Source organism: Microtus pennsylvanicus, chromosome 1, assembly GCF_037038515.1.
Source record: "Microtus pennsylvanicus isolate mMicPen1 chromosome 1, mMicPen1.hap1, whole genome shotgun sequence".
Taxonomy (NCBI): Eukaryota; Metazoa; Chordata; class Mammalia; order Rodentia; family Cricetidae; genus Microtus; species Microtus pennsylvanicus.
Genome location: NC_134579.1, coordinates 129,466,242 through 129,479,868, shown reverse-complemented (window position 1 = coordinate 129,479,868; position 13,627 = coordinate 129,466,242). Strand labels below are relative to the sequence as shown.

General features: G+C 47.6%; 1 protein-coding gene across 6 annotated transcripts in view; it reads right to left on the bottom strand.

Annotated features, from left to right (window-relative positions):
• Positions 1–13,627, bottom strand: part of Znf536 (zinc finger protein 536) — a 454,511-nt gene that overhangs the window by 315,203 nt on the left and 125,681 nt on the right. For 5 of the 6 annotated variants that reach the window (XM_075984305.1, XM_075984285.1, XM_075984327.1 and 2 more), the window contains exon 3: positions 11,496–11,614. The gene's annotated coding sequence lies outside the window, so the exon portion shown is untranslated. Of the gene's footprint in view, positions 1–4,332; positions 4,444–11,495; positions 11,615–13,627 lie in introns of all 6 variants that reach the window. The other variant, XM_075984316.1, reaches the window with a different exon arrangement.

Here is a 13,627-nt window from a genome sequence, read left to right as displayed (position 1 = left end):
GTCAATGATAGACCAGAGGTCCTTTGGGGAAAGGATGTAGAAGAGCATAATTTGTCTTTTGCTGGAGGTTAAATCCCAGTGCAGAACCATCTTCCAAATCTTACAATGAATTCCTTCTGAGAGCCCCAGCCTAGTGTCTCACGAAGCTGGGGCAAATATTAAAGACCAGCCAGGCAGTTAAGAATGCTATTATCAGATGGGCGGTGGTGGCGCACGCCTTTAATCCCAGCCCTCGGGAGGCAGACAGGCGGATCTCTGTGAGTTCGAGGCCAGCCTGGTCTACAAGAGCTAGTTCCAGGACAGGAACCAAAAGCTACGGAGAAACCCTGTCTCAAAAAAAAAAAAAAAAAAGAATGCTATTATCTGGGAGTCCATGTCATAAACACCCATGAGGGAAGACTTGGTGCCCCATGGGAGGTTAGATGTATGGAGGGAAAGATCTTTTTCTTTGCTGTGCTCTTAGCCTATCTTCCTTCCTCATAAAGACCACCCAGTTGAGTGAAGAGAGAAGCTACTCCACCCGCATCTAACAGGTCCCTCACCAAGGCCTTGGCTGGTCTTTGTTCTGAGCAGACAGCTGAAAGCCAAAAACCAACAGCCTATGTGTACCTGATTTCTTATGGATAATCCTCTTTTAAATTTTAATTCGGATGTCTCAAAACCAAGACAGCAATTTATGAAATATCCAAGCATCATCACAAGATGATTAAAATAGATCATTTCCTGTGGCCTTTTCCACCCCACTCAACCTATCCTGGGTGCTCAGGGACAGTAGATCCAAGGATCTAGAAGGAATGGGCTTAGAAATTAAACCTGCAGTGAGGAAGCCCTGTTGTGAGTGACTGAGCCACTCTGGACCTCAGGTCTCAGGCCTGGCTGGGACTTGCTGCTATGAAATCGTTTAGTGTCTAAGTCTGGTGCTATGTCAAAGAAGCCTTTTAGAGGACCCTACCTGTGCTACATGACCTGAAGCAGGCTGCTCTAGCAAGACAGGACTGGAAGCAAGCCTCATCTCCCGAGGTCACCAGCAAAGTCTGCCTGTCCCTGGGACTGACCCATCATTGTTCCAGGTGGTCAGCAGAATATTTGAAGTGTAGCTGGGGCACAGACCCCTCACAGTGACAGCTCACAGGCTGGGAAGAGCAGCCATGTCACGGGCAGTCATGAACAATCAGGGAAGTTGAAAGTTCTTTAGCTGAGGCCCAACCCAGATCCCCTTTCCTGTACTTCTTTGCCTGGCCTGCTGTGGGAGACAGACAGACAGGCATTCAGTCACAGGAGTCAGGCCCTATGGGTGAATCAGCCTCTGTATTTGGTGTGGCCTAATGCATAGCCTCACAGCTTTTGACCTTGACGGGGCCAAAAGGGATGCAGCAGCTTTTGTCTCGTGATAAACAAAGCCAGTCACCATGGGTGAGGTGGGCCTTGAAGTGACAGGGGATGCCTAGCTTTCCAACTTTTGAGGATGCTTGTTCCACAAGTTCTTGGATGAGAGGCGGGTTCACAGAGGATATGGTAGAACGAATAGTAGGCTTCAACCCCGCTGGCTGTCCACCTGGTCCCACGCTTTGGAAGGTTTCACATCAAGTGTCCCATCTTCAACCCAGAGAGAGCTGACACTTCTCTGTCCTGTCCACTGGTACAAAGATGGTTCGTTCCGCACTTGCCATCTTTACCAGAGCTGATCCTGAAGGCATCACCCAGTCCCTCACTACACCATCACTCCAGAGCAACACCCTCCCCAAAAGGAGACGCTCCAGTTTGCAGATCAGAGAGCAGCAGCCCAGAGAACTCCAAGACCGTCAGGCACTATTGAAAGAATGACTACCACGTGAAACAGTTGGAAATGTGGGTGTACACACCGGTGACCCCAACACCTAGGGAGGCTGAGGCAGGAGTGGGGGGAATATAAAGTCAGCCTGGGCCACAGAGAAAGATTTGCTTCAAAATATCAAAACAAACAAGAAAATGGAGGAAAAGGAAAAACACAAAAGCCAGGAAGAAAGGAAGGAAAAATGTAAGCCTCTGTTCAGCCTGTCCCAGGGAGAAGAAACAGGGCCGTGGGGCAAGAAGGGTTAAACTTGTGATCTATTACAAGACCCCCTTCCTCCTCCTCTTCTTTTTCCCCCCTTTCTTTCTTTTCTTTTTTTCTTTCTTTCTTCTTTTTTTCCCTTGGTTTCATCTTCTCAGTAAAACACATAACTTAAAATGAAATCAAATATTAAAAATGACAGACTATATAAGTGCCGTGAGTAACTTCAGGTCACGGAGGGAGGGAGAAGCCAGCAAGTTGTCAGGCACTATCTGTCAGAGTGAATTAGAAACAATCAGCAGAGACTGAAAGGGAAGGTGATTGTTATTAAGCAGCGGGGCTGTGAGCAGGCTACCCAGATGTGGTCATGCATATAAAGGACAGGAAACAGCAGTTTAATTCAGGAAGCCCTGGCGAACAGGGCAGCCGAGAGGAGAAAAGTCCTTTGTCGCTAATAAGCTGGAAGTTACTTTGATAACAGCAGGGTTAGACTCGAGAATAAAACACATTTCTTTCACTACCACACACCATTAATATCGCAGAAATGCGGTCGGAAGAGATGCCCAGTGCGAGCCCGGGAGGAGTGAGTAGCCCTTCCTTCCCCAGCAGCATCTGTCAACCCAGCGCTCCTCCTGCCCAGGCTGGGCTCTTCCTTACAGCCTCGGCCTGTCACCTTCCAGAAATGTCATATGTCTTTAAGAGAAAAGAATAATGATCGTATTTCATTATTCCCAAGTACCAGGCCTTCCCATCTCAAGGCCTGTGGGCAAGGTGCGCCCACCCCCAACCCCCACCCTGTAAACAGCCTCAGTATAATGAAGGCCATGTATGCCGCAACGAAAAACAATTTTATATGCAGACAAGGCCCGATTTCGTAAGAAATTACTTATGCAGGCGTTCTGCAATTATCCTGTGATACTTTCAGGCAACAGTCTGACAGCAGTTGTGCAAACAATAAAGGGATTACAGAAATAAAAACAAATAATATCACACACACAGAAACCCCATGTTGTATGTGGACCAGATGAAGGGGCCATGTAGAAATGACTTGAGCAGGTAAAGGGGCCAGCAGGAACTTCAACAGGAAGTGAGGGCGAGATGAGAGGAAAGCCTCTTCCCCGAAATACCTGGGCGCCACTTTATGGCATCCAAGAAAATACTCAGCTTCCTCAGGTAGGTGTGCCATCTCCCATCTCCTCCCCCAGCCATATCTACTTCTTGTCCCTTTAACCCGTGGCTCATCCCAGGGGAGTTGAGGACACGGGGTCTTTGGAAAGAACGAGCTGGACTGAGGGGTCAGGAAATGATAGAACATTGGAAAGTAAGCAAACTGTCCTTCCAGGTCAACATGGGCAGCCCATAACCCCAGAGAAAACTTCAAGTCCCCATGAGAGAGGGTCAGGAAACGCCTTTCAAATACTGCTGAAGAAAAAAAACTAGTGGCTAAAAGGAATCTTGGAGACTGAGAAAAGGGCAGTGCCTGCCCAGACAGCTTCCCTCATGGAGTGTAGAGAGGACAAGAACCAAGTCTCACACATCTCCTCAGCAATCACCCACAGTGACATGTAGGCACTCATGACTCGGGTGTTGGGGTGATAGAGAGGATGCTGGCTTCCAGCGGAATCACACAGGGCCACCTGACGCCCCTGCTTCCCACAGCCACCCCTTCTCTGGTAGTAGCTGGTGTTGTCAGAGCCCTTGTCCCCAACCAGCACACATTTCCACAGCCAGATGTCTGTGTGGCTGTCGGACTGGCGGCTCTCGCCATGCCTCTTCCCATGTGCTGTCTGTGCCTTCTAATCCGGGCCACCACATCCAGTGGACGAGGTCAATACTGGACAATCCTTATTTGGCACCTCCTATCTGAGAACCCCCTGTGCCCACTGCCGAGCACGGACTGCAGCCCCATCTGGTCCACATGCTGTTTGCTCAAAGTTTTTGTTTGTCCCCTTACTTGGCTATGAGACTCAAGTTGGCCTTAACTCTCTTTCTTCCCTCAGCCTCCCGAGTGCCGGGATTACAGGCATTTACTACCATGTCCATATTGCTGGAACTTAAAAAAAAAAGATGTAACTGGTTGTAGCAGTAAGGAAGGAGGGGAAAGCAAAACATCCACAATCATGTTTTGTGGGTTAGCAGGGTCAGACCTCACAGGCTTGAGTTTGGCAAGGACATAAAATATGGAAAGATAGGCAGGTGTGTCTACCATTTCCGCTTAAACCAAGCACCAACCAATTCCAATGATGGCAACTGATAATCCCGGAAGTTGGTCACTCAAAAAGTCAGCAGCCACTGCTTACCATTCACAGGTACCGTGTCAGCTAAGGCACCACTCCCAAGAAACGCTTCCTTTAAGCCAAGAGTGGTTCAGTTTGTCTGGAGCTTCATGAGGTGTGTCTTGCTGCGCTCCCCTGAGAATGAGACCGGGTAGAAACACATGGGGTAGAGGTTGGGGTTCTAACTTTGTCAATGACCGTCCTATAATCCTAGGCAAGTCCCCCCCCCCACCTCCTCTAGGCCTCAGCCACCTCATGGATAAAATGAGAGTTTGATCACAAAAACTGCTATGAACTCTATGATTCCATGAGCCTGTGAGTGAGCTAGGATTGCTGAGAAGCCCAAAGGAACCGGATCTAAACAACACCACTGCCAAGACCCGTAAGTTCTCTACTTTCACTATATAGGTCTGGGAGTCCAGACTCCTTGGGTCATGAGGCTGGGCAACCAAGCCATCTTACTAAGCCCCTTTTTATTTCTTGATTGGGGTTTCACCATACAGCCCACGCTGTCTGGGAACTCACCAAATTCCCTCTCCTCATTCTTGAATGTCAAGATGGTATATGTACAGCACCCATGTCCTCTTCCTTGAAATCTTGGCGAGTCCGAGGACGTGGGGTTAGAGGGACCACTTCTGCCTAAGCACCGAGCACTGGCTCACAGGGCTCTCCAAGGCATGCTGGTTCTGCTGCTGTGTACACAGTGGGTTCCTCCCAGGGCTGACTGCCAGCTTAGACCAGCCACCAGGCATCCCTCCAGGGGAAACCAGACCACAGTGACCAGACCACCAGAAGCCATTGCAAGGCTAATTCTAATTCAATTATTGAAGAGAATCTCCACACCTGGGATGGCCTGTTTCTCAAGATGCTTTCTTTGGTTGAAAGTAGCAAGCCAGAAAGGAAGAACCTGGAGTGTTTAGCGGTTGCAAGGCTGTGGGGTTTATTTAACAGCGCCTCAAAACAAAACAACTAAAGACAAATGAACAAGCAGGAAAAAGCCCAACTGACCACGGCCTTACAAAGTCATGCCTGAATGGGATGCCCCACCCGGTTTTCTGCTTGCATTTTCTTACCGCATCTGTCCATCTGACATCATCCTCTCCACTAGGGCCCCTGCTTTCTGATTCCCACTCTCAACTCCCGTAACAGGAGCTCCCTGTGGTCCAGAACTCAGACTGTCTTGACCATGTTGTTTCCAGTGCTTCTAAACAATCCTCTTAAATCAGCTCTGGCTTGAATTGCCATCTCCACAGGTTCACGTTGCATTGCCTGCTTAGCCACCAGCTGGTGGCACTGTATTGAGAGACAGGGTCTATCTAGTTAAAAGAGGTGAATCACTAGGGTTAGACCCTTGAGGACACCTTGCCCTGGCCCCCTTCCTATCTAGCGTGTTAACTTTCTGCTCGCTACATCATAAACTTCTCTCCTCTACCACATGCTCCCGCCACCATGGAGTTCTGCCATAGGGTTGGGGGCCAAGGGGCCACAGACTGAACCCTCTGAAATCATGAACCAAACTTATGAACCCTGCTTTAGGTTGTTTATGTCAAGGATTTGGTCACAGTGATGAGAAGAGCTAAGGGTGTGATGCCACCTGCTAACTGTGCTTCCTGAGACAGACAGCTTAGCTAACACAACCACAGTTTCCAAGTCAATGAAAGCAAATGATGACAACTGCCTGCTTGGGGCTCCGTGTGGATTGAGAATCTCCAGGAACACTTAGACACCAGTAAGTTCCCCTCTGCCTACTCTCCCTGGGGACATCAGAACTCCATTCCCTCATGTCTTGTCTGCAAATGAGTTATGAACAATCCTTACCTCCGTGAGCGCGGAAGTATCCTGGCAAAGTTCCAACGGGGCGCAAAGCACACCCCATATGTACACGTTATCAATTTCACACAGAGACATCCATCTCCACCTCCCTTCTCCACTCCTAAAGTACCACCCCTGGACCACTCAACTCGGGTGATGACTACCATGGAAAAGATGACTTGGGGTCAGTAGAGCCACAGCAGTTAACGGTCTCTGAGTTCAGCATGTCTGTGGTTCCCGGAGCCTGCCAGCTCCTCTAGTCCCCATCACCTCCTAGAACAGTGTTGCCAACTGGTGGCCAGGTATTCAATGCCTGAGTCTATGGGGACAGTTGAGATTCAAACCATAACACACAGGAAGGCCAGAGTCTGATGGTAGTTCCTGCTGATTTTAGAGCCCACTCTTAAAAGCACCGGAAACATCATACAGGACAGTCCAACTCCTGCCCACGGGGAGCTTGGGTGGTAGGAGCAGGGAGCGGGAAGCAGTGCAATGGAGTCCAGAGGCAGTGAGCAGTGCTTCCTCTGGATGACCCTAGCCCTCATGGCCTGACCGTGAGGGACTTAATGAGGGGTGGACTGTGGACTTGAGGCTGTGCCGCCCCTCTTTAGAGGGTATCCTTTGCACACCCATGTTGTAGTGACACATGAAGTAGGTAGGCCATTGCAGAGCATGTCCACAACATTTTTGCTTTATTTTATTCTATTGGTATAATGTTTGTAGCACTCAGGATTTGACACATGATAGAGCCGAGCTTCCACCCATTTTATTACTTGTTTACTTTAAAAATTTTAGAGACAATCTTGCTACGTGTACTAAGTTGATCTTGAACTTAAGATCCTCTTACCTCAGCTTAAATGTGGAATTACAGCCGTGTACTACCACATCTGGACCACTGTACTAACACACCTGGGCAGGTATACCCCACAGCTGGACCTGTGTACCACCACAGCTGGACCTGTGTACTATCACATCTGGACCTGTGTACCACCACAGCTGGACCTGTGTACTACCTCAGCTGGACCTGTGTACTACCTCAGCTGGACCTGTGTACTACCTCAGCTGGACCTGTGTAATACCACAGCTGGGCCTGGGTACTAACACAGCTGGACCTGTGTATTAACACACCTGTACCTGTGTACTACCTCAGCTGGACCTGTGTACTACCACAGCTGGGCCTGGGTACTAACACAGCTGGACCTGTGTATTAACACAGCTGGACCTGTGTACTACCACAACTGGACCTACATACCCCACAGCTGGACCTGTGTACTACCTCAGCTGGACCTGTGTACTACCACAGCTGGACCTGTGTACTACCACAGCTGGACCTGTGTACTACCACACTAAACCTGTGTACCACCTCAACTGGACCTGTGTACTACCACAACTGGACCTACATACCCCACAGCTGGACCTGTGTACTACCACAGCTGGGCCTGGGTACTACCACAGCTGGACCTGTGTACTACCACACTAAACCTGTGTACCACCTCAACTGGACCTGTGTACTACCACAACTGGACCTACATACCCCACAGCTGGACCTGTGTACTACCACAGCTGGGCCTGGGTACTACCACAGCTGGACCTGTGTACTACCACACTAAACCTGTGTACCACCTCAACTGGACCTGTGTACTACCACAGCTGGACCTGTGTACTACCACACTAAACCTGTGTACCACCTCAACTGGACCTGTGTACTACCACAACTGGACCTACATACCCCACAGCTGGACCTGTGTACTACCACAGCTGGGCCTGGATACTACCACAGCTGGACCTGTGTACTACCACAGCTGGACCTGTGTACTACCACAGCTGGACCTGTGTACTACCACAGCTGGACCTGTGTACTACCACAGCTGGATTTTTGGCTTTTTAATTGAAACAGGTTCTCTAGGTCACCCAGGTTGGCCAGCCACTCACTGTGCTGCCAGGTGGGCTGAGGTCTTCTGATGCTCCTGCCTCAGCCTCCTGAGTGCTGGAGTGGTAGATGGTTTCCATCTCTCCTGGCCTAAACATCAGTTACCTAAAGCTTCATGCATTCTTTCTGCTGTGTGCCTGCTGGTTACTGTCAAAATGGAAAAGCTCATGAAAGCTGGGAGAGGGGTGTTCATCCTGGCTGGATGCAAAGCCTTCGACCTGAAGAACTGCTGGACTCGGGCAGTCCCTATAACCATGTGCTGTGGCTGCAACTGATCTCTGTCCCCTCTAAGTGACAACCACCATGGGCAAGAAGAAAATAGAAAAGACAAAAGAGCAAGGTGTGTGTGAGTGTGTGTGTGTGTGTGTGTGTGTGTGTGTGTGTGAGAGAGAGAGAGAGAGAGAGAGAGAGAGAGAGAGAGAGAGAGAGAGAGAAGAGAGAGAGAGAGAGAGAGAGAGAGAGAGAGAGAGAGAGAGAGAGAGAGAGAGAGAGTTTATAACTACAGTAACCTCATGCCCACAAGGTACTCTGTGGGCATCTTCCTGAACAAAGATATCATTGATAAAGATGCTTTCAAAGACCCAGCTCTGAAATGCAAGGCCAGATGAGGGGCCAAGGTCAAGTCTGAGGAGAGATACAAGATGAGCAAGAACAAGTGGTTCTTCCAGAAGCTTCGAGTTTCCATCATTAAAATAAATACAAGGGTGGGGGAAAGACTCCACAAAGTCAAGTGTCCTTTTCACAGAACTGTAGGGTGGGAGCAAGGAGAGTCCCCTGCAGACTCTCAGATACGGCTTAGGGCCATCAGGGCCCTCTCCTCTCACTTGTTCTCAGCCCTTCTCCATGCAGACTCTGGGGAAGTTTCCAACTCCAGGGCTTGGGGAGACCATGTCCTGGCGCTGAAATTCAGCAAGAGACTGGGAGAGTGGTACCCCCATATCCTTTATCTGTTCCTGACACCTGTTTACTATCGCTCTTGAGAGGATAAGAATCTGTTCTTGAAGTCATGAATCATTGGTATAGGCCCCGGAGAACTGGCTCAGTGGATAAGAATACTGGTTACTCTCCCAGAGGACCAGAGTTCAGTTCCCAACACTTATATCAGGCAGCTCACAATCATCTGTAACTCTATCTAATGCCTCTGACCTCTAGGTCACTTATACTTCCTTGGACATACCAACATATTCTCTCTCTCTCTCTCTCTCTCTCTCTCTCTCTCTCTCTCTCTCTCTCTCTCTCTCACACACACACACACACACACACACACACACACACACACAGACCTAAACATAATTAATAAAATAAAATCTCTTTTTTTAAAAAAAGAAGAAAAAGAATTTGTTCTTGGAAGTAAAGTTTTCATCTTACTCAAGGTCACATTACACCCCCTCCCCAAGTCATCGAAAAGTGTACATTTCCCATCCAGGAAAATATTCCCATGCCTGCTTAAAGGCTACCCCTTAGACCACACATACCTCTGTCCCCTGCGTTTATGAACATACACTGCTAGCATTGTTCTATCTTCATTTTAGTTACTATTTTCATTCTTTTTCTATGTCAAATTTATAAACTAAACTCACAGGCACATCCATGTAGGAAAGGCAGACTGAGTATTGGTTTTGGTGGGGTCCACAGCTTCAGGCTTCCCTGAGGTTATTGAACATGTATGTCTTCTGCATATGAGCAGAGATAATAATGATTGTCCATTATGTTCCAGGAAGCCCAAAGTTTAGCCCAGCGACTCGCTGCAAAATATGTGTCTTAGTGCTGGGAAACCCCGTAAGCTCCACAGTGTGCAAGCTGGCCAAGGTAGGGTTGGTGTGTGTTTCCCATGGGGAAGCCCATGACATTCCTTCCTTGTCCGTTTGAAGTTGGCGGGCAGAGAGGAACTCTTGTTCATTCTTGCTTCCCAGTCCACCCCATGCCAAAGGCAGAAGTAGCCAGCATGGTTAATGTGCTTCTTCTCCCACCTTAAGAAGTCCAGAGTATGGGATGTTCCAGAACAAGCCAATGCCCTTGCTCGCTCAACAGCCAGCACTACCAACTCCCTAGCAGAGGCCCTGGGTGGCTATGCTAAACCTGGCCTTCGGATATCATGAGCATCCACACTGCAGAATTTCTACCATCAATGTAGCAGCTGAATGCTGTAAGACTCCGAACTCCCCCATCTGTGTTTTGCCTCCCAAGAGGGAAAATAGTCTTCACAGACATTCCCTTATCTGGCAGGCAGATTCCAAACCTTACTGGCAACCACGGGCTTGTTTTCCCAACCCAGAAGCAAAGGAACCAAAAATTGTTCCCGCCTGCGATATGCCGAGGAGGGACCAAGCCAGAAGCTCCGTCTGCAGTCTCTAAACTGGAGCTCCTGAGCTTCCCACCTCTCCCCACACCACTCCTAGAGGGCACCTTGGGATCTGCAAAGTCACAGGCCTGCCAGGTCGTTTATAGCCCCCACTACTGCTTTCGTTAACTGCTCCTTTTTCTGAGCATAGAATACACCCACTAAGAAGCTGCGGGAAAACACTCAGCGCGGTGTGAAATCAACACTTTCCGACTCAAATAACGGGGTAAACCAGGGAAAACTTCCAACCTTCTCACTGTAGACATTTTCCTCCGGCAAGAATCACAGGGCCTTGATGCCACCATCCACCTGTCCCCGCATATGAGGGAGTCCCCCAGACCTGGCTTTTCATAGGTTGCTAATTCCTTGTATTCCCCCTGGCCTGGCCTTTCACATTCTTAATCCCGGAACCCTGAACCCAAGCAATTGCTAATAAGCCAATATGGGATGATATCCGTGCAAGTCTAATTGGTAGGAGTCTCTATTGACTGGCCTTGATGTCTATCTGCGCTTTCCTCAACAGCTAAGATTTAAATGTTTCATTTTACTTTTAACTTTCACTTTCCCTCCCTGCAGTCAGGCAAAGAGGTACGGGTTTCACTATCGGAAAGAATCGCGGTGCAGAATAATTTATGACTTCAGCTTCCAGAAAAGCCATTTCGAATCTTCACTTTGATTTGGTTGTATCAAAACTACTCAAAATAACAGCAGCACTTTTCTTGGAACCAGAAAACACGCACAGCTCTTCGGGATTTCAAGCTAGAGCTTCATCTCTACCCCAGAAGAAAATTCCAGAAAGGAATTAAGCCACGGGGTGGAAAACACAACACTGGGGTGAAGCACCGCGAGAAAATAGAACATTGTTCTTCGGAATCCTTTTGTTTCAAACCACCACCACCCAAACCACAAAGGCACGCAGGTCCCCAGGGGCCACAGCCCCGGGTTTGCTGGGTGGGTGCAGGCGCATCCACTTGTATCCCTGGAGACTTGGCTGGGGTGCAGAGTGGTTAGCTTGAATTGGATTTGTGTGAAGCCAACAGGGCAAAGCAGGAAGAAGTGAGGGCTGCCTGGGCAGGCAGACAGCTTTAACAGGGTGAGACTTACCTTAACAGCCTCACTGCATGCTTGACTTAAGGACTGTCAGTTTAGTAAGAATATATCCCCAGAAAAGACGCACCGGATCCAGGCGCTGAAAGATGGCCGGAAAGGTGTCCCCGCGCTCCCTGTCACAAACAGAAAAGGAGATAGAGAAAGAAACCATGTAAAGAAAATGTAACAAATTCAGGAAATCACAGCCACACTCTGAGGTCAAGGAAACTCGGCTGCAAAGGTTAAAGATGAAATCAAATCCAGAGTATGAGAATGGAAATCTATCCCCACGCAAGGCCACCAGTGACGCGCCGTAGACAAGAAGCTAAATACTGCCTAGCACTGGGATCCTTTATTTCCATCAGATCAATAAGAGCTTATATTTATCAGGATTCTGAACAGCTGCCACTTTTGACAACCTCCACTTTATTTTCTCACTCCTTGCGCTGTATCGGGGCAGAGAGGACCGGAGAAGCGGCTTTTAAAGCTATTTACACCTGAAGACACAATTCCATTAAGAGGTCCTGTTTTGTTAAAGAAACAGGGACTGATATGATTATATTGGCAGGAACGGGAAGTGCCTTTGTTCTTCTCCCCAGGTCTCCCCCTGGCGTAGCCAGACCCTGCCAGGAGAAGGTCTGATCCCAAGTCAGGGTACAGGCACTTCTTTTTCGTCGCTGCTGTGCAAACTTGCCATTCGTAGAGTCAGGCAGGACTCTGCTAAAATGGTTACCCCTCTAATCGTCTGTACGGCAATATTTGCTATCAGGCATTCTAAATAGATTATCAGCAGTCCATCTGTGTCATTATTGATTTATAAGGCTTTAAGCAGCTTTAGAATGGAAGCTTTCCCACCGAGGGGCTCCTTGTATAAATCAGAGCCGTGCTCAAATATAGCAGCCATCATTCAAGATATTGTTCTTCAAATCATAACAAGAAGGAGAAAATGATAAATTGCTTGTAATATACTGATCCAAACTGATATGCAAATCTTGTTTTTAAAATATATTACTTGAGTAAAAAGAGGCATCATTAACATATGAATGCTATATGCAAATGATCGTGACAGAGCAGATGTTGGCGCATGTAATTGACCTATATGTGAATTGCATCAGAACCCTTAACTCTATTAATTCACTACCCAGTAACTAGATATTGTCCAAAAAAGTACATTCTTTGAAACCATATACTGGAAGCAAAGCTGACAGGGTTCCAGGGATTCAGAAACAAGGTCACTGTCAGGAGTATTTTGCTGTCATCTGCATTCCCCTTCTTATGGGTGACATCATCATGTGGCCGTGTAAATCGATCACTTAATAGCATTTAGGAAATACTGCAGTGGGGAACAGGTTATAAAAAAAATGCCCCAGTTTTTATTCTTTTTCTTGGCAGAAATGTCATACCTCTTAAACTGAGGGTTTGTGCATGAGTGCCCTGTGAAACTCACAGATGCCATTTTATTCCCCGTCTTTATTTTTCCACTTCTTCTCAGAATGACATTAAATTGTATTAAATAGCCTTTTGTCCACAGGGCACAGACCACCCCGCATATGATAATGCATTAATGCCCCACGTTCCAGCCACTGAGCTGAAACATTCTCAGACTTAGAGGATAAGTATGAAGCGCCATTGTGTGTATAGCCTGCTAACAACTGTGACACATACTAATAGAAACATACCTAATAAATTACTGCTTTCAGGTCTAGCAAGCTGACATTTCTCTGCAAGGGACAATTTTATATTTGTGGCACAGAACAAAATTGCTTCATATGAAGCCACTGTGGATTAGCATAAAAATTAACACTTAAATTTCAGCTTATTTTCCACCCTCTCCTCCTGCCACAACAATCAATTCCTCTTATAAATCTGATTAGATTTTATGATGCTTATTATTCCAAGCATGCCTCAACACAGCATTCACGGGCTTGAAGACTATTTGTTTAAATAGAAAAAAAAAGCAGATAAATCTATAGGTATTTTTTATTACCTCTTTCCCCACCAGTTTCTTTCTCATATTGTAACATCAGTAATTGATTGCACACATTAATTAACATGTAAGGTAGAAATTCTGCATTATGTGTGATTTATTTTCCTATCTAGTGAGTAGGTTTGTGTGTTGCCCTTGTATTTCTAGGACATTGGGCTCG